The sequence below is a fragment of the Carettochelys insculpta genome, chromosome 4 (assembly GCF_033958435.1).
Source record: "Carettochelys insculpta isolate YL-2023 chromosome 4, ASM3395843v1, whole genome shotgun sequence".
NCBI lineage: Eukaryota > Metazoa > Chordata > Testudines > Carettochelyidae > Carettochelys > Carettochelys insculpta.
In genome coordinates, this window is record NC_134140.1 from 127,899,288 (window position 1) to 127,917,830 (window position 18,543).

At 48.9% G+C, this 18,543-nt stretch overlaps 1 long non-coding RNA gene across 1 annotated transcript; it reads left to right on the forward strand.

Moving 5' to 3' along the window:
- The first annotated feature begins 375 nt into the window (after nucleotides 1–375).
- Nucleotides 376–3,955, forward strand: LOC142012842 (uncharacterized). The gene is made up of 3 exons (XR_012645486.1): nucleotides 376–482; nucleotides 1,851–1,971; nucleotides 3,888–3,955. It is a non-coding gene; the product is annotated as an uncharacterized LOC142012842 (long non-coding RNA).
- The last annotated feature ends 14,588 nt before the right edge of the window (nucleotides 3,956–18,543 follow it).

The following is an 18,543-nucleotide window of genomic DNA, read 5'->3' on the forward strand; positions in this document are numbered from 1 at the left end:
TAAGGACAATTTAATCATAATGATTAACCTCATTGATCATTTTCTTCCATTACCCCCCGGCTTCTGTAATGTGGTTTTACTCCAAGGGTTCTGGTTCTGATCCCACCCACACCAGCTGAAGCAGGCGTAATCTCAGCAAAATCTGTGGCATTACCTCTGTTCATTGCTCTGTGGCTTTGCAAACAGCCATTCCACAAATTCCATGGAGCGTTTATTACCAGGTGATGCAAATAATGGGTCGAGGTGATCTGATCCTGTTTGGCCGAGGGTGGTTGTTATCAGGTGACGCTTAGCCAAAGGGTTATAACAACACACTGGCTCTTCTTCTGTTACATTTCACACAGCAACCTCCCTCCCCAGGCCACACAAAGGCACCGATGCTAGTGTTAACTTTGCTCAGCAGGCACTGGATTAAAAGAGCTGTTTGCCAAAGACAGGAGGTGCGTCGGGCAGGCGCACTACCCTGTGTGTGCAAGCAATGGGTAATTCCTTTTCTTTCTTCTATTCTGCCACCACATGGCCTAGTAACAGCCCAAATCCTGCCTCAGTTTCTTTTGCCACCCCTGTCCCCTAGGAGATGCTCTCCCCATCACTCTGTCCGGCATTTGGGAAACGCCTCTCGGTTATAGCCACGTCAGAGTTCAGAGTGAAGTGCTTGTCAGTCGTAAAACCCCCAGGCCCGTAAGCATGGTGGGGTTGTGCCTGCACAGCACAGCTGGAAATTTCTGCAGAGATGCTCTGGAGAAAGGGCTGAGCAGGGCAGCTTAAACCCACACTAATGGGGTGCTGCTTCACAGCCATCGGGTGCTGTCTGCCTTTACGGCACGAGTCAGGCCTAGGCAAGAGCAGACAGGTAAGAGCTCCCTTCGCATGAGGTTCACTCACACTTGGGCCCATTTCTCTTCGGCCCCTGCCAGTCTTCTGCTTTTGCTTGTGCTTCTAAGAAGCAGGAAGCAGGCACACCCGGACTTCCACTCAGCACAATGGATGGAGCCTAGCGCTCACCAGGACCTCGCCTTGGGCTGGACCATACAGCTAGGCTCACCATATTTCAAAACCCCAAATGGAGGACATTGCTGAAGGGAGCAGGCGGTGGAAGGGGCATCTGGGGAGATGCTGCAGGGGGTGTTTGCACTGGGAGGGGATATCTGGGGGTGCAGGAGGAGTATTTGGAAGTACTGGAGGGAGTGTGCACTGGGAGAGGCTATCTGGGGGCACTGGAGAGGGGTGTGTGTACTGGGATGTAGAATTGGGCGTGCGTAGTGGAAGGAAGTACTAGAGCAGTGATGGAGGAGGTACCTGCAGCCTCACTGGAAGCGGCGCTTTTGGCATTTGGAGGGGTACCTGCCGCCTCACTCTTGAGGTGGGGGCAGTGTCATGCTCCCTGTCACCATGGTTGGTGCAAGCCTGGGAAACTGCACCAGCTCATCAGTCAGCACCTCACGAGAGCCTCTCCCCTTCCCCAGCATGGGGAGCAACAGCCAGGCCCCGTCACCCTCCTAGCTGGGTTCTGAGGCTCCATGGGTTGGGCAGGCGGCCTGACTGAGGGGTTCCACTTGGTGCGTTAGGAGGGATTTGGCAGCTGCAGATGAGGAACCAATCAGGGCTCAGAGATGGTTCTTTTTGCACAGCAACGTTTGGAGCAGCAAAATCTGGGACATTTCCTCTCATTTTAAAAACCTGCCTGGATGGAGGGGGTGGATGAAAAAAGTGATAATGTCTGGGAAACCAGGATGTGTGGTAACCCTAAAAGTTACTTATAAACATGAGATGAAATTGTATTGGTGCATTACAATACTCTCAATAGAAAATCCCATTGTGAAGGCGAATCTGCAAATTCTCCTTTTCAGATAGTAATAAAAAGAAGAGTTATTGAAGCTGCATTTGCGTCCTCGTCCAACGAAGGCCAAGATGAAGAACTTGGCTGTAGCCCTGGCAATAGCCCTGACTGTAACTGAACTCACAACACTGGTGAGTAACTTTCCCATTAGAACTTCACTCTCTTGTGTAATTTGCTTTTAAAAGGGTGCAGTCTTCCCCATAAATCTGTCCAGTAAGCCCCATAAGTGATGACTCTTGATTTGGCGTGGGTGTTATTCCTACCTCTCGACTAGTATGGTCCTGATTCTGAGAGCTGAACTGTGCAGGCAGATTCTCACACCCATGCACAGAATGGAGCTGTCGGTGGTGTAGCATGGGAGTCGGCAGGACTGGAGCAAATACCTGAAATTAATTTTATATTACATCGAGGTATAATGGAATAGACAAACCAGTAAAAGGGACCAGCTACACACACTGTTCAGAGTGCAGTATAGTCCTGTACTTCCTATTTTGCACTTTTCCTTTTAATAGCCAAACTAAGACCTCTTTGAAAAACATGGACCAGACTCTGCAAATGAGAGACAGCGTGTTATGTTTTAGAATTAACCAGTTGTAAAAGTTGGTTACAATGAAGTTGCATTTAAATGACACCCCTTGGGAAAAGGCCTGTGATTTCTCATATGGAGAGTAAAGATAGGACAGAGTGGCAGATCAATCACCCCAGGAAAATCTAGATGTCAGCACCTACAGTACGAGTATGAAGGAAACCTGCCCTGCTTCTCCCGCCTAGTACGATCTTTGTCCCCAGTGCCGCAAATTACTCCCTGCCGGCGGACTCTTGTACCCACGTGGGGTAACTCACGGGATCGGAGCATCTGCTTACATCTTAAGTGAACATGTAACAGTTCCAATCCTGAAACTGCCAGCATGTGTATCAGCCACTGTGCCTCTGTGGAACCTTATCGATGTCCATGGAGCTCCATATGACACAGCTGTCTACCCACCTAGCCCTCCAATGGGCACAGAATAGGTGTATTATTAATTATTTGTATTGTAGTAGAGTTCATAGGTCCAGACACAGGTAGAGTTCATAGGTCCTCACTGTACAAGCAGAGAGCTAGACTCTAAACCCTTCAGGACAAGGACTAAGTTGAAGGCAGCAGACAGGAGATGAACACCACCCTTCCTCACTGACCTTGTTCGCTAATTGACTGATGTTCCCAAGCAAAGGAAAGAGAACAGAAGCAGAATGGCCAATGGACTGAAATACCTTCCTCGGACAGCAGCGCTTCACTGACTTCCCAACTCCTAGTCCTTCTCAGTTACACTATTTTCACCCTAATAATCCTGTCTAAGAGCTGCTGTTTGAACATCTACAGTTATCTGTGTTTACCCTCATCAGCGTCAGAGGAAAGAGAATTGTAGCCAACTGGTTCGTTTTATCACTCATTTATTATGTGATGCTATGATTAGCTAATGTGTCACATATAATCTTTGGATGTGGAAAAGAGTTAAGGGGTAGGACTGCAGAGGTGTAAGACTGATCGGGATTTAGAAGTGATAAGTAAGCATTAGGGAGCTAACATGGCGTAGAGGAGGAGGCCTGTGAAATATCAGCTGAGCCATACTAGGCCGTAGGCTTAAGAAAGGCTCAACATAAATAAAAGTGTCCAAAGAATGAACCTATGTCACAAGATGATGGGAAAAGATGAGCCAATGGGTGGTACTGTGACAAATTTATCATAAGATACCCGGTAGATGCATTTTTCTAATTCCTGCCTCAACTGGAGGGTGTTTTATATGTGGAAGTGCTAATGAGAAACTACAAACAGCCTGTGAAAAAAGTGGTACCTCAATATTCCTGGGAGGATACAACTGAGGACCCGAGAGAGTTGCCAGGCCCTTGGACAAGGTGGGAAAGTGGCTGTGGTGCTCCTGGGAGGGGTGGGGCTGGGGGCACCCAGCCCTGGCACTGTCCAGAGTGTGCCGTGGTAGCAGCAGTGGTGGACGGGAGCCGTGGGCTCTTTTGAATTGCTGGGGACTGAGGCACTTGCCCTTCCCATTAGCAGGCTTGGACATAATACAAATATGGAGGAAGACGGTGGACCCCTTCATGCACTCGCACAGCCTGGAGGTGTCGTCAGGCTTATGAGGTGAAAAATGGCTCCCAGATGAGGTAACGTATATTCACTCCAGGAAAGCTCCGGCAGATGTGATCAGTAGGCCAGGGTGGCGTCCCTCAGGCCTGTCCCTGAGGACGTGGTTATCTGTAACCGGTGCACAGGATGGCATAGGACTGCTACATGCTTTGTTAAGCAGAACTTCGATATAACTTGTAAACAGACCAGACCGTGGTGCTTGTGAGCGTGTGCGGGGCCATGAGCCGTCATTTGCGTGTGTTCCCAGGGGCCCTGATGCTGAAGCAAGTGACAGAGGTGACTTTTCTCTCTGCCAGCTTGGAAGGGAGGCCGGCCACCAGAGCTGAGCCCTGGGGACGTGACCCAACACTACTAAACTCTGAATAAAAAGGAAGGCTGTGGTATGGCGCTGGGCTTACTTTGAGAGGAGCAGTAAGAATGCACCTGCCTTGTGAGTGCTTAATGGTTATTAGATAAATGCTGTGAACAGCTTAGCTCCAAACATATCATGGGGAAGAGTCAAGTGCAATCTCCCTGTCCCTGCATGAGTTAACTATTCAATAATTAGTAAGTGTACGACTCTACCCTTCTACCCTACATTAAACTCCTCTTCCGCAGCTGTCAGTCACAGGTGCCAGCTTCCTCCAGGCTCAGGGTGCGCTCAACCCCCAGCTCTGCCCCCCGCCACCCCTTCCTGCCTTCCCTCTTCCCATCCCCACCCGTTTCTCCTCCCCAGAGCCTCCAACATGCTGCAAAGCAGCTACTGCAGTGGGGAAGGAAGCACTGGGAGGGATGGGAAGAGTTAATTAGGGGACTGCTGGAGGGCAGGAGGGGCTGAAGGGGAGGGAAGAACTTGCGGCCCGTCAGTATTAAGTGCCCACTTTTTTCCAGGGGTTCTCCAGCCCCAGAGCATCCACAGAGTAGTGCCTCTGAGTAAAAATGCCTTTCTCCCTCCTGCTAACTCGGACGCTGCTACTCCACACCTCCCTTCAAACTCTATATCTCTGTTCCCTGACTGCCTCCAATGTCACAAGAATTTCCACCCATTTGTCCACCTCTTGAACAACTGCCTCATGTCTTTGTCCACACAGCGTCCGAGGCATGGTATGCCCTCTGCAAGGTGCTGGCCTCTCTGTCCTTCGATCCCTCATAACCCACTTCTCCCCTTTCTGCCATAGTGAGCGTGGTAGATTAGTACAGAAAAAGATAAATAAACCCTTACCGGATCTCTGTCTACCTGTCTGTCTGTCTGTCCTTAGACTGTGGGCTCCTTGGAACAGGAGCTATGCCTTCTTGTGTGTCTAGAAAGAGCCTAACATATTGGGCTAGGCATAGGCATATGATCAAGAAGAAAATACCATGATGGAAAGCCAGGCAAGGAATTCTAGACCAGTATCTCCTAAACTGTGTTCCATGGACAACTTGCAAGAGTGCCATAAGTATTTGGAAACATATGTTGATAGTATAGATTTTCTGTTGTCCAAACCAAATACAATGTTACTTCATCATTGGTGTGATACCTAATTAAATCACTTCATTTTGTTTTTGCTGTTTGGCTGGTTTTTTTCTGGTTCGACAACAATTTTTAAGAACATTTTCACAGGTGTTCTGCATAAAAGTACGGTATTGTTTGGTGTTCTGTGGTTTCAAATAGTTCAAGAAACACTGTTCTCGACCATTGTGAAGTCGCCACCCTTGCTCTGTGGCTAATCTGCATTCAATGACTTCATTGGTTGTCCAATCGAGACTGGCCAGATGATGGATTACTTGGTCTATCGGCCACACCCAGGAGCTCAATCACCACTCGCACCAAGATGAACAGCTGTCCAATTCCATTGCAAATCCTGCGGCACCACAACAAACGTACATACCTTAAACATGGTGCTGAGGCCTAGAACATCTGTTGAGTCCCTGTGACAAGCGAGACTCGTGCTTTTTGTTGAGGATACCTCCAGGCCAGTGGTGCGTCATACACTCCCTGTTCACCAGTGGGGAAGCTTCTTGTGGCAAATGCGGGTCAGCAGGCTGGTGCGGCAGCTTGGGCTGCAGCGCAGAATGGCAGCTCCTCAGGCACCACGCCGCTGGCTCGGGGGCTACGCGGTGGCAAGGCTCCTTGGGCCCCATGCCACCAGAGCTGCCCAGCCCCAAGAGCCGCGTGGCACGGCACCCGAGGAGCCACCCCACTGCGTAGCCCCTGAGCCAGCCACGCGGTGCCGGAGCTCCGGAACCGCTGCTGCCACGTGGTGCGGAAGGAGCTGCCACCTGAGCCGCTGCACTGGTTCCCAGGCTGCGTGGCTTCAGTGAGTCATCGGGAGCAGGGAGAGTAGGGTGCCTAGCTGCGGGTGTGGGGGTCGGGTGCCTGGATGAGGGGTGGGGAGTAGGCTGCCTGGCTGCGGGTGGTGTAGGGTATCTGCCTGCTGCAGGGGGAGGATGCCTGGCTGGGGGTGGAGGCAGGTGCCTGCGTGCTGGGGGGGAGGGCGCCTGGTGGGGGGTGGGGGCATGTGGCGATTGGGTGTCTTCCTTTGGGACACCACTGCTCCAGGCCCGACTATCATACTCAGGCCCCTGACCTGCGGGAAAGGGGTAATGATTTAAAGGGACCTGAGGCCCTCTGGCTGCTGCCGCAGTAGCAGTGACTGGGAAGCCCCTGGCTGGGCTGCCGGGCTCCTAGCCACATGCTCCTGTGTCCCAGCCCCTGCTGCAGACCGCTGAGCAGCTCTGCTGGGCTAGACAGTGCTAGGGCGATAGGGTCCCTGGTCAGACAGATTCAGGACAGCAGCCCCCAGCTGCACGGGCAAGACAAAGCCAGTGGGAGGAGCCAGCCCAGCAGTGGCTGCATGTACCATGTGAGAGAAGGGGTGCAAGCAGGGGTAGGCAGGAAGCTAAGAAGCGAGCAGGTGGAGGGCACAGGACTGCTGGGAGCAGAGCTGGGGTGGGAGGCAGAAGGGGAAGGAGCTGAGCTGGGCACAGTGGCCGGGGGGCAGAGAGGAGGAGGAGGATGGGAGGGGCACCTCCAGGCAGGTAGGTGATGAGGCTGCAACTGACGGGGGTTCTCTGATTGAGGGGTGGTGGTCAGGGTTCCCTGGGGGGCTTGGGGCTCCCTCTGTGGGAGGGAAACGGGAGCCTCCTGATGTGTTGACCTGGAGCCTGGAATTCCTGTCGGCAGGCTGGGAGCTGGCCTCTGGCCGAAACAGGGTACAGGACGGGATGTCCCACGGGGCTGCTCCATTCTGGCCAATTCTAGGTTTCTCTCCCTCTCTCTTTTTTAAGAGAGCCCTGCTGGGGGGAGAGTTAATACCTTACATAACTGTAATAGTTCTTTGCACATAATCTTCAAAGCACATTCATTACATGGGCTAATCTGATCTTTCGACACTCTGGGAAGGAATTAACAGAGAGACTTTATCCCTATTTTATAGAGAGAGCCAGAAGCAGAGCCCAGGGCTCCTGCCCAGGGCAAAAGAGGGTGTGAGAATCTCAGCTGCCATCCCCCAGCCCTGCGCTCAGACCTCTGGGCCCGCTCGCCTTTGGCGCTTCTACCACCTTCGGCTTCCTGAGCCAGCCTGCCAGGAAGTGCTCCCGTCTGTGAGACACAGAGGTGACTGCGTCTCTTAGATGCCATTTCTCTATTTTTGGGTTTGTATTTTTAACTCTTCTTCTTTCTCCATTTGTCTCACTTCCCACATACCGTTTTATTTCATTTCTTTCCTATGCCCCGGTTCCCTCCCGCCTTCATGCCACCCTTCCTCACTGAGCTTGTTCGCTAATGAGCCTCAGAAGGATCAGGGCTGATGAGGAAACTCGTGGGGCAGTTGACCAGCTGCGAGCTGTCCTGCTCTGACCTTAACACCACATTAGTACTGAGATCTCCAACTCCCATGCGCCGCTTTGGAGGTCCAATCCCCCTTCCTGGTAACACGAACTGGATGTCCGGGTTTCTCAAAAGATCTGAGCTCAGAGCATCTTACAGCAAGAGTCAATGAAATGTTGAGAGAGATGTGTTTACCCCCTAGGACAAAGGGATTAGCCCCTGAAGAGGAAATGCTAACTGACTTTCCCAAAACAAAACAAAAAATACAAGCACTGGAATGCACTGCCTAGAGAGGTGGTGGATTCTCCATCACTGGAGTTTTTTCAGTCCCAGCTTGACAAGATCCTGTCTGGGATGACTTAGAGGTGTTGATCCTACTTGAAGCAGGGGGCTGGACTAGGTGACCTCCTGAGGTCCCTTCCAGCCCTCTGAGTCCACGATTCTATGACACTCCTGTCACACCTTAAAGACTAACAATCTTATTTGTTAGGTGATGAGCTTTTGTAGGTAAGACCCACCACATTAACCACATCAGCGACACCGTCATACTCCTGTACATCCACTGATGTGATATATGCCACCATGTGCCAACAATGCCCCCTGCCATGGACATTGGACAAACTGGCCAGTCCCTACGCCAAAGGATGAATGGACATAAATCCAACATCAGGAACTGGAATACACGTAAACCTGTCAGGGAGCACTTCAACCCCTCTGGACATTCAATAAGTGGCCACCTTGTTAGAAAAGGATTTTACCACTGGATTGCAGAGGGAGACATCTGAATTGGATTTCATTTGCAAGTTTGACCCATGGCTTCACAGAGATCTCCATTATCTTACGCATGACAAGGGCAATTTCACCACCTCTGATATTGGCAGGAATGGCCCCCATCCCAATGAACCTAATCTACTCCTCCACAGGTCCTATTAATGACAAGTGGCGCCCTCACCCTTTCTCCTTTCTTCTTCTTCCCCCTCCTTCCATATTTATACACCCTGCATTCTTATTTTCGCTGCAGATCCGATGAAGTGAGCCTCATCCACCTGAGCTCATTTCCTAATAAATAAAACCGTGCATCTTTAAGGCGCTACAGGACTGCTTGCGTTTTGTGAACCTGCAGACTAGCACGGTGACCCCTCTGTGGTGTTCCAGAAGTGGCTAGCATAATTAACCACAGCATTAAGGCTTGATGCAGTTTGAGTCACTGCCAACTCATGCACACTCCAAATAACACAGCAAGCATTCCTCTCTAACCAGATAATGGGAGCAGGGCACGGGGTAGCCGGACAGCACCAGGACAAGAGGGAAAACGTTACAGTCTAATATTTGCATTGATAGCAGAGCCAAACCTTTTGTCCTCACATCACACCTGGTGAATGTGCTCCTCCTCCCCTCACCCTTTCCTTGATAATTATTACCAAGTATTCGCCAAGTGAATTTCGTGCCCATGAAAGGGGCTGGCGCGAGGTTGAAGGGGGACAGCATGGAAATGGATTTCTCCGTCACAGATCAGGCTTCCCTCGTCCTGGCTCACCAACATGGGCTACCTCTCTACTGGACAGACGGCCTCCTAGGGGGCTGTATTCCCCACAGCCCATTTATTGCCTGGCGCCTTGGCTCATGGTACCAGGAAGCAGGAGCTGCCTGGGATGGAGGTCTAACATTATGAGCATCCGTCCACCAGCGTTTGGAGTAACTGGGTCCCACTCCTACCTGACTAAATTGAAAAGAGTAAAGGAATTGCAGACCAAGAAGTGGCACTCGGTCCATAACTCAGGCCCCTCTGCACGGGCATTGAAGCTGCCTGCCCTAGACTGCTCTGTGATGCAGACAGACACCACTGCTCCTGTGGATTGTCAAGCTTTTGCTGTTTACGATTAAAGCACTCCTCACCTTCATTCCGTCCTCTGCTGCCCCCCTGAGACAGAAAATGAAACTTCAGCTGATATTTGGAGCAGCATCCACCACCCCTTTTCAACAGCAGTTATGTTAATTTCCCACTTGAGACCAGAGGTGCCTTTCATCGGCAGGTCCATGCACTTGAATAGGACAGGACTCCCAAGAGCTGCTTTTCCAGCTAAGGGTTGATCCAGTAAACGACAAAACTATTTCCTACAGTAATAGACTTGAAGGTCAGAAGAGACCAATCTGGAATTCCAGATCTTGATCAGTTTGGGGGGAAAAGCATTCCAGATTTCAAACCTGAACCCAGAATTGGAGCATTTGAGAGCTGAACTGGGGTTTCATTAAGGGCCCACTGCAAGTGAGCTTGTGTGATTACAGACCAGGATAGGCACTTAAAATATAGGACCTAATGACGGCAAGAGAATTGAAAGCTCAACTTACGGGTGTACAAGAGGCAGCATCAAATGGACTGAACAGAGGCCTGGTGGAGTCTGTGAATTCCTTCTGCCTGAGGAGTCCTTTGCTTGGCCACAAAACTGGGATGGTTCAGTGCCGGTTTTTTCATACAGCCCCATTAGCATCCTTCAATCCTGTTGTACAGGAGCCATTCCAACAGCCAGAGGGTGAATGAATCTCTGGGCTTGTTAGTTATTTTCTACAATCGCACTGTAGCTGCGAGTGCTTAATATCATGGCAGTTCTTGTGCTGTAAACCTCTGTTCCCTCTGAGCTGCCTTGGGGTCACTTGTGCCTTTCGCAGCGGTCCCTAAACATCCACAGGGTCAGAATGATGTTCACTTACTACTGCCATAGGCTGGATTTCAAAGCAGGCTCTAAAGCTAAATGCTTGCAAAATCCATTTCAAGGCCCCCAGGCCCCAAGAGACTGCATCACCAAGAGCTGCCCTTTCTTACCATCACGGTGATCAATAAATCAGCAGTTCCCATGCTACCTTATCCACTTATCTCCCACTGTCCATTGCACGTTAGGTCCCAAGGCAGAAAGCACAAACACGGAGAAGTAAGCACACCCTGTTCTGCATAAATATATTGTGGACCAACCTCTGCTCTGTTACTGCATTCTGCTAAGACAAGACTGTTGCTTTCCACCCTTGGCATGAGAAAGGAGGGTCAACACGACCTCACAGGAATCTTAAATGAGAAATTTGCCCTCCCAGGGGTGGGTTTTGGGGGGATCAGAGGGACAGAATATTTCCCTTTCTGCTCAGAGCAGCTGTGCATCTCTCCTGCTGGCCACAGTTGGTAGCAACTGGAGGCTACAAGGAAGAACAGTGTGCTAGCCAGCGTACACACATGGGATAAGAGAGCTGCTGTTCTCAAGAGCTTGCGGTCAAAATGCACAGAGGAGTGGTGTGACTGCCCCAGGTCCTGGGCAGGGCTGGGACTAGAAACAGATTTTTTGAGCCCACAATGCAGCAGCACTGACTCTGAGAGCCCATTTCACAGCCTGATGAGCCCGATGAGCCCATTTCACAGCCTGGACTAAATTAAGCCAGGATACACTAGGCAAAACTCTCCTGCCTTTCCCGCGCAAGGGCATCTTATGCAGAGACAGAGTCATGTTCCAAAAGATATAGTACTTCATGCAACAAGGGACAAACATGCTGGAAAGAAGCCATCAGCCTCCTTTTGAATGAGATCCAAGTCAAATCAGCAGCAGGTTCTGCTAATCTGTCGTATTCCTTCCTTCCTGCCTGTCAGTCAGCCTGAAGCTCTGCCCTCTGAGTGCTGCCAGTTTGCAGACACATGAAACGGGGAGTATTGGAAGTGAGACGCTAAGAGAGAGCTAAGCTAGTATCAGCAGGGCTGCCTTTCACGGCAATCAGGGGGACACTCCTGTGCATTTGACACCACACTGCTGGGCTCTAATGGTGGAAAGGGTCTGTGGCGGGAGCACGCTGGCTCTCTGTTGCCTCATATGAACCCCTGGAGAAGTCACTGCCAAGCAAAGGTGATCTTAAATCCCCTGCCACACCCAGAAAACAAAAGCCACTGCTGCCTTCTCTCTCTTCTGCTCCCAGACACTTTTGCGAGGTTTCTCAGGTAATGAGAAATACAATGTTTTTTCTCCCAAGAACCTTGCCCTGGATTCTGCCTGTATCCTCTCAAGGGGGCAGCAGAGCTCCCTGAAATGCAAAAGACGCTAATGCTAAACTGTGCTAGCAACATCATAGAATCATAGAATTCTAGGGCTGGAAGGCACCTCAGGAGGTCATCCGGTCCAGCCCCTACCTAAAGCAGGATAAACCCCAACTAAATCATCCCAGGCATGACTATGTCAAGCTGTGGCTTAAAACCCTCTAGGGATGGAGATTCCACCACCTCTCTCAGTAACACATTTCAGTGCTTCACCACCCTCCTGGTGAAATAGTTTTTCCTAATATCCAACCTACACCTCTTCTTCTGTAACGTCAGACCATTGCTCCTTGTTCTGCCATCTGTCATCACTGAGAACAGTTTCTCTCCATCCTTTTTAGAGCTCCCTTTCAAGAAGTTGAAGGTTGCTATCAAATCACCTCTCAGTCTTCTCTTCTGCAAACTAAATAAGCCCAAATCTCTCAGCCTCTCCTCATAGGTCATGTGCTCCAGCCCCTTAATCATTTTCATTGCCCTCCACTGAACCCTCTCCAATGAGTCCACATCCTTTCCGTACTGGGGGGTCCCAGAATTGGACACAATACTACAGATACGGCCTCATGAGTGCCAAGGAGAGGGGAATAACAACTTCTCTACGGCTGCGTCTACACGTGCACGCTACTTCGAAGTAGCGGCAGTAACTTCGAAATAGCGCCCGTCACGTCTACACGTGTTGGGCGCTATTTCGAAGTTGAAATCGACGTTAGGCGGCGAGACGTCGAAGTCGCTAACCCCATGAGCGGATGGGAATAGCGCCCTACTTCGACGTTCAACATCGAAGTAGGGACGTGTAGACGATCCGCGTCCCGCAACATCGAAATAGCGGGGTCCTCCATGGCGGCCATCAGCTGGGGGGTTGAGAGATACTCTCTCTCCAGCCCTTGCGGGGCTCTGTGGTCACCGTGGGCAGCAGCCCTTAGCCCAGGGCTTCTGGCTGCTGCTGCTGCAGCTGGGGGTCCGTGCTGCATATACAGGGTCTGCAACTAGTTGTTGGCTCTGTGTATCTTGCACTGTTTAATGAAAGTGTGTCTGGGAGGGGCCCTTTAAGGGAGCAACTTGCTGTTGAGTCCGCCCCGTGACCCTGTCTGCAGCTGTGCCTGGCTCCCTTATTTCGATGTGTGCTACTTTGCCGTGTAGACGTTCCCTCGCTGTGCCTATTTCGATGTTGGGCTGAGCAACGTCGAAGTTGAACATCGACGTTGCCAGCCCTGGAGGACGTGTAGACGTTATTCATCGAAATAGCCTATTTCGATGTCGCAACATCGAAATAAGCTATTTCGAAGTTGGGTGCACGTGTAGACGTAGCCTACATGTGCTGGAAATGCTTCTCCTAATGCACCCCAATATGCCGTTAGCTTTCTTGGCTACAAGGACACACTGTTGACTCATATCCAGCCTCTCTTCCACTGTAATCCCCAGGTCCTTTTCTGCTGCACTGCTACTTAGCCACTCGGTCCCCAACCTGTAGCAGTGCTTGGGATTCTTCCATCCCAAGAGCAGGAATCTGCACTTCTCCTCGTGGAACCTCATCAAATTTCTTTTAGCCCAATCCTCCAATTTGTCTCGGTCACTCTGGACCCTGTCCCTACCCTCCAATGTATCTACAGTCAGGGAGACGAGGCTGGTGAACAGAAACTCTTGTTTAGCTGGAGAACTTGTCCCTCTCTCCAACAGAAGCTAGTCCAATAAAAGATATTACCTAACTCACCTTCACTCAGTAATAACATGGAACCAACATAGCTCCAATACTACACAACTCGCTCTCAGAACTCAGTCTGATTGCTCAGATCATAAGAACAAACTGCAGCTGTCTTGTGTTACTCTTAAGTGCCTTCTTCTAGGCACATATTCGATAGCCAAGCGTCCAAGCAAAACACTTTTCTAAAGACATTTTGGCAAACACCTTCTGCTTGCTCAGTTTTTGGTCACAATAGATGGGATTCTTTGTAGTTCAACTAGAGATGGGTCCAGATTTGAGCTCCACAGTCATACTTGGAGATAACATGGTGATGGCAATGATGGAAGAACCTGGGCAGTATAGTTTGCACCTTTCCTTCTATGACTGATGGACAACATTTATTTTTGAATTGTTATGACTTTTCATGGTGGGCCTGGGAATCTCAGGCCCAGGGCTTTGTTTGAGGAATGTAGTTTTATGATTGAGCTTTGGGGGGCCATTCAGATAATTAAAACATAAGAATACTATGGCTAGGATGTATATATTTGTAGTGTATGTGGTTATGTATGTATAACTTTTGTTATATTTAAGGGTAACAATTTTTGTTTTCATTTGGCGTTATAATTTGGCCCTTTTACTCTGGTGCTGCAGGTACCAAAATATTTCTATTAGAACAATTACAAATATCATCTGTCAAAACAAAAAGCAGTCAAGTAGCACCAGCACACCTATGAACAACAGTCTGACTCTCTCGACCCCCCCACCAACAACAAAAGAAGAAGAACTCTATGTGGACTCCCCCTGAGGGTCGTAGTGAAAGTCTGGACTTCTACATACAGTGCTTCCGCAACCGTGCTGTCTGACATTATACACAAACAATGCCAAACGAGACACAATCTCAGCTATGCTGAACGCTGTGCTGTCCAGAGTCTCAAAAATAACCAAGACATCACAATCAAACCAGCTGACAAAGGGGGTGCTGTTGTCATCCTGAATAAGTCAGACTATGAACAGGAGGCAGCCAGACAACTCTCCAACACCACATTTTACGACCTCTCTCCACTGATCCCACTTTGGAATTCCAAAGGAAATTACAACTACTGAAGGAACTCCCTGCTGCTACTCGGGACCTCATTAACTCAGACACATCATCTGAGCCGCAGCCTGGATTATTCTATTTACTTCCCAAAATCCACAAACCTGGAAACCCCGGACGCCCTATCATTTCAGGTATTGGCACCCTTACCACCGGACTATCCAGTTACGTGGACTCCCTCCTCAAACCCTATGCCACCAACACTCCCAGCTATATCCAAGATACCACCGACTTCCTGAGGAAATTACAAAACATCGGAAAAGTTCCTGATAACACCATCCTTGCCACAATGGATGTAAAGGCTCTGCACACTAATATTCCACATAAAGACGGATTACAAGCAATCAGGAACACCATCCCTGATGCCACCACAGCCAATCTGGTGTCTGACCTCTGTAACTTTGTTCTCACGCACAATCATTTCCGTTTTGGGGACAATTTATACCTCCAGATTAGTGGAACTGCTATGGGCACCCGCATGCTCCCACAATATGCTAATATATTTATGGCTGACCTGGAACAACGATTCCTCAGCTCTCGTCCCCTATTACCCCTCCTCTACTTAAGATACATTGATGACATCTTTATGATTTGGACCCATGGTACAGAGGCTCTAGAAGAATTCCACAGAGACTTTAACAGTCTACACCCCACCATCAACTTATGCCTCGATTACAACATGCAAGAGATGCATTTCCTGGACACTACAGTACTAATCAAGGATGGCCTGATCAGTACCACACTGTACCGAAAACCTACGGATCGCTATACTTATCTACACCCTTCTAGTTTCCATCCTGCACACGTGACTAGAACATTGTTTACAGTCAAGCTCTTAGGTACAATCGCATTTGCTCTGATCCAACTGACAGAGACCAAAAACTACAAGAACTTTACCAAATATTCATAAACCTGAATCACCCACCAGGAGAAGTAAAAAAACCAATCGACAGGGCCAGACGCATACCCAGAGACCAGCTACTCCAAGATCGGCCCAAAAAAGCCAAGAACAGAACACCACTGGTCATCACCTACAGCCCCCAACTCAGACCACTGCAACGAATTATTAAAGACCTACAACCTATTCTTAATCAGGATGCTACACTCCAGAAGGCCCTGGGTGACATGCCTGTTCTCTCCTACAGACAACCTCCCAACCTCATGAGGATCCTCACTAACAGCCACAGTCTATACCCCAGGAACACCAGTCCTGGAACCTTTCCCTGCAACAAAGCCCGCTGCCAGCTTTGTCCACATATCTTCTCTGGAAATACCATCACTGGACCTAACCAGGTTACTCACAGAATCACGGGCACTTTCTCATGCTCCTCTACTAACATCATATATGCCATCATGTGCCAACAATGCCCAGATGCTTTGTATATTGGACAGACTTCTAATTCCCTTAGACAAAGGGTCAACGGGCACAAAACAGACATCAAAACACTCCAGATCCACAAACCAGTTAGTCAACATTTTAATGGAATGGGGCATTCTCTCAATGACCTCAAGGTATGTGTGTTACTGAAGAGAAATTATCGCACCGTTTTGGAAAGAGAAGTGGACGAGCTGACTTTTATATTCAAATTCGGCACATTAACACATGGTTTAAATCGTGATGGGAACTTTCTGAGTCACTATAGGGGCTCGTCTGCATACTTGGCTCAATCTAATTCTTGATCTTCCTCCCCACCCCTCCACTCTCTGATTTGCTCACCTTGATTATCTTTTTCTGATTTGTCCTCCTTGCTTACTGTTTTTGGTTCTCTGTGTCTTAAATATTGAGTCTGTTCTGGTCTGGCTATGGTCTGAAGAAGTGGGTCTGTCCCACGAAAGCTCACCTAATGAACTATTTTGCTAGTCTTTAAGTGCTACTTGACTGCTTTTTGTTTTGATAGTGTATAGACCAGCATGGCTTACTCTCTGTTACTAAATATCATCTGTATTATTATTTGCTGAAGGCTGACTGTTTGGAAATACAGGTTGAGCCTCTCTACTCCAGCACCATCAGGACCTGACTGGTGTTGAACCAAAGAATTTACCGAACCACAGGACGTCAACATTGTCTAGCGGGATTATTACTGCTTCCACAGTTTACTGGACTCTTAGGAGACAGTTAGGGGTAAATTGCAGCTAAATAACAACACAGAACACTGAGAGCCAGGACTGGTGTCAGGAAACGAACTTTATGGGACCACAGGAAACTTGTCCACATACAGTGTAAGCGGTCATCCAGCTAACTAAAATTGTGCTAGATTGCTTATGTTGTTATACTGGAATAGGCAGCATTATAGTGTGTCTCAGTCTTATGTATGTGAAAAGTGAAACAGAAATTTGGAGTAGTGACATTACAAGTGAGGCCTTTAGATATAAATATTTTGTAATTAGTTAATACCCAGCACCACCCTTGAAGAGTCAATATATGTTACAGCAAAACGAAAAAGCAGTCAAGTAGCACTTTAAGGACTAACAAAATAATTTATTAGGTGTTGAACTTTCGTGGGACAAACCCACTTCTTCAGATCTCCCATGAAAGCTCATCACCTAATAAATTATTTTGTTAGTCTTTAAAGTCCTACTTGGCTGCTTTTTTGTTTCGATAGAATACAGACTAACGCGTATCTCTCTGTCACTATTCTACAGGTTATAGGTTACCCTTACTGCTGGTTTTTACCCTTTGGTAAGCTCTGCTGGGTAATGAACAGGAATGGGTAGCTTTTTTTGTTCTAGTGGCTGCTTTGCTTTGTGATATCCTGGTAGCTGATGTAGATTTGGTTGTTCTTTATGCATGCTGGTTTTTAGATAACTGAAAGTGCTTAACTGTTGCTGTGTTAGGATTTAGTGTTGATTCCTAGTTACTGAACAAGATTATTTACTTAGGATGCAATGTTACTGTCTCAAATTAGACTCATAATAAGGAGGAATTTGTTTAGCACTTTGCAGTTACTGTGTAACATACTTGTGTTTTTACCACTTTGTTCCTTGCCTTCATGTTGTTTGCTGACATTTGTTTGGGTTTTTCCTGTGTTGGTTAAACACTTGAGCAATCTCACGCACATTGTAAATGATGTACAGCAATAGCACACTTGCTTTTAGCTACGCCGATCAGGGACGCGCCCCAGTGACTGCCAAATCCTGAGACTGAACAACAGCGGATGACCGTGGATCATAGGATGATGCCTTGTTCTGTATATTCCCTGGAAGCACCTGGCACTGGCCACGACTGGAAGACAGGAGACTGGATCATCCGGCCCATTGGTTAGACACAGTATGGCCACTCTAACATCCCCATGCTCCGATCATGGGGTGGAGCCCATGAAGGCACTGGGTCTCAGGTGGACTCAGGCTGTCTATGCTAGATATAGAAGTTGACAGCCGATATGCAAATTTAGCTACATCAACTGCATAGCTAAAGTCGACTTATCAGAGATTGACTTCAGTGTCTGTCCACACAGAGGAAGGCCGATTGGAGCGTTTCTCCCTTCGACCTTCCTTAATCCTCACTGCTCGTGAGGAGTTCCGGAGTCGACTTTGACGCCCAAAAGCACCGTTTTGTGCATACGTGAAACAAAACCCTGAAAGACTGACCCCGAGCAGGCTGAGGTTCCACAATAGTGTGGCTCTAGCCTCAGGCTCCCCAGGGCTGCTTCCTGTGTCTGGAGCTGAGTGTAGCTCCCCCTAGAAAGCCATCCCTACTCAGCAGGCTAGTATACGTACTAACGGCAAGGCCCTTCTTTGTATTCTTGCCACTCAGTGCAGGCAGCTCAAGGACGGCTGGGTCTGGATGCCCTTATTTAGCAGCAAAAAGATGCAGCTTCTTGTTTGCCTGACTGCCTCTCTACGGTGGAGCACAGGAATCCCAGGATCCAGCACATGCACTTACCATCGCTCTGACCATCCAGGTGGCCCCTCTCATCACAGGATCTGAGCCCGTCA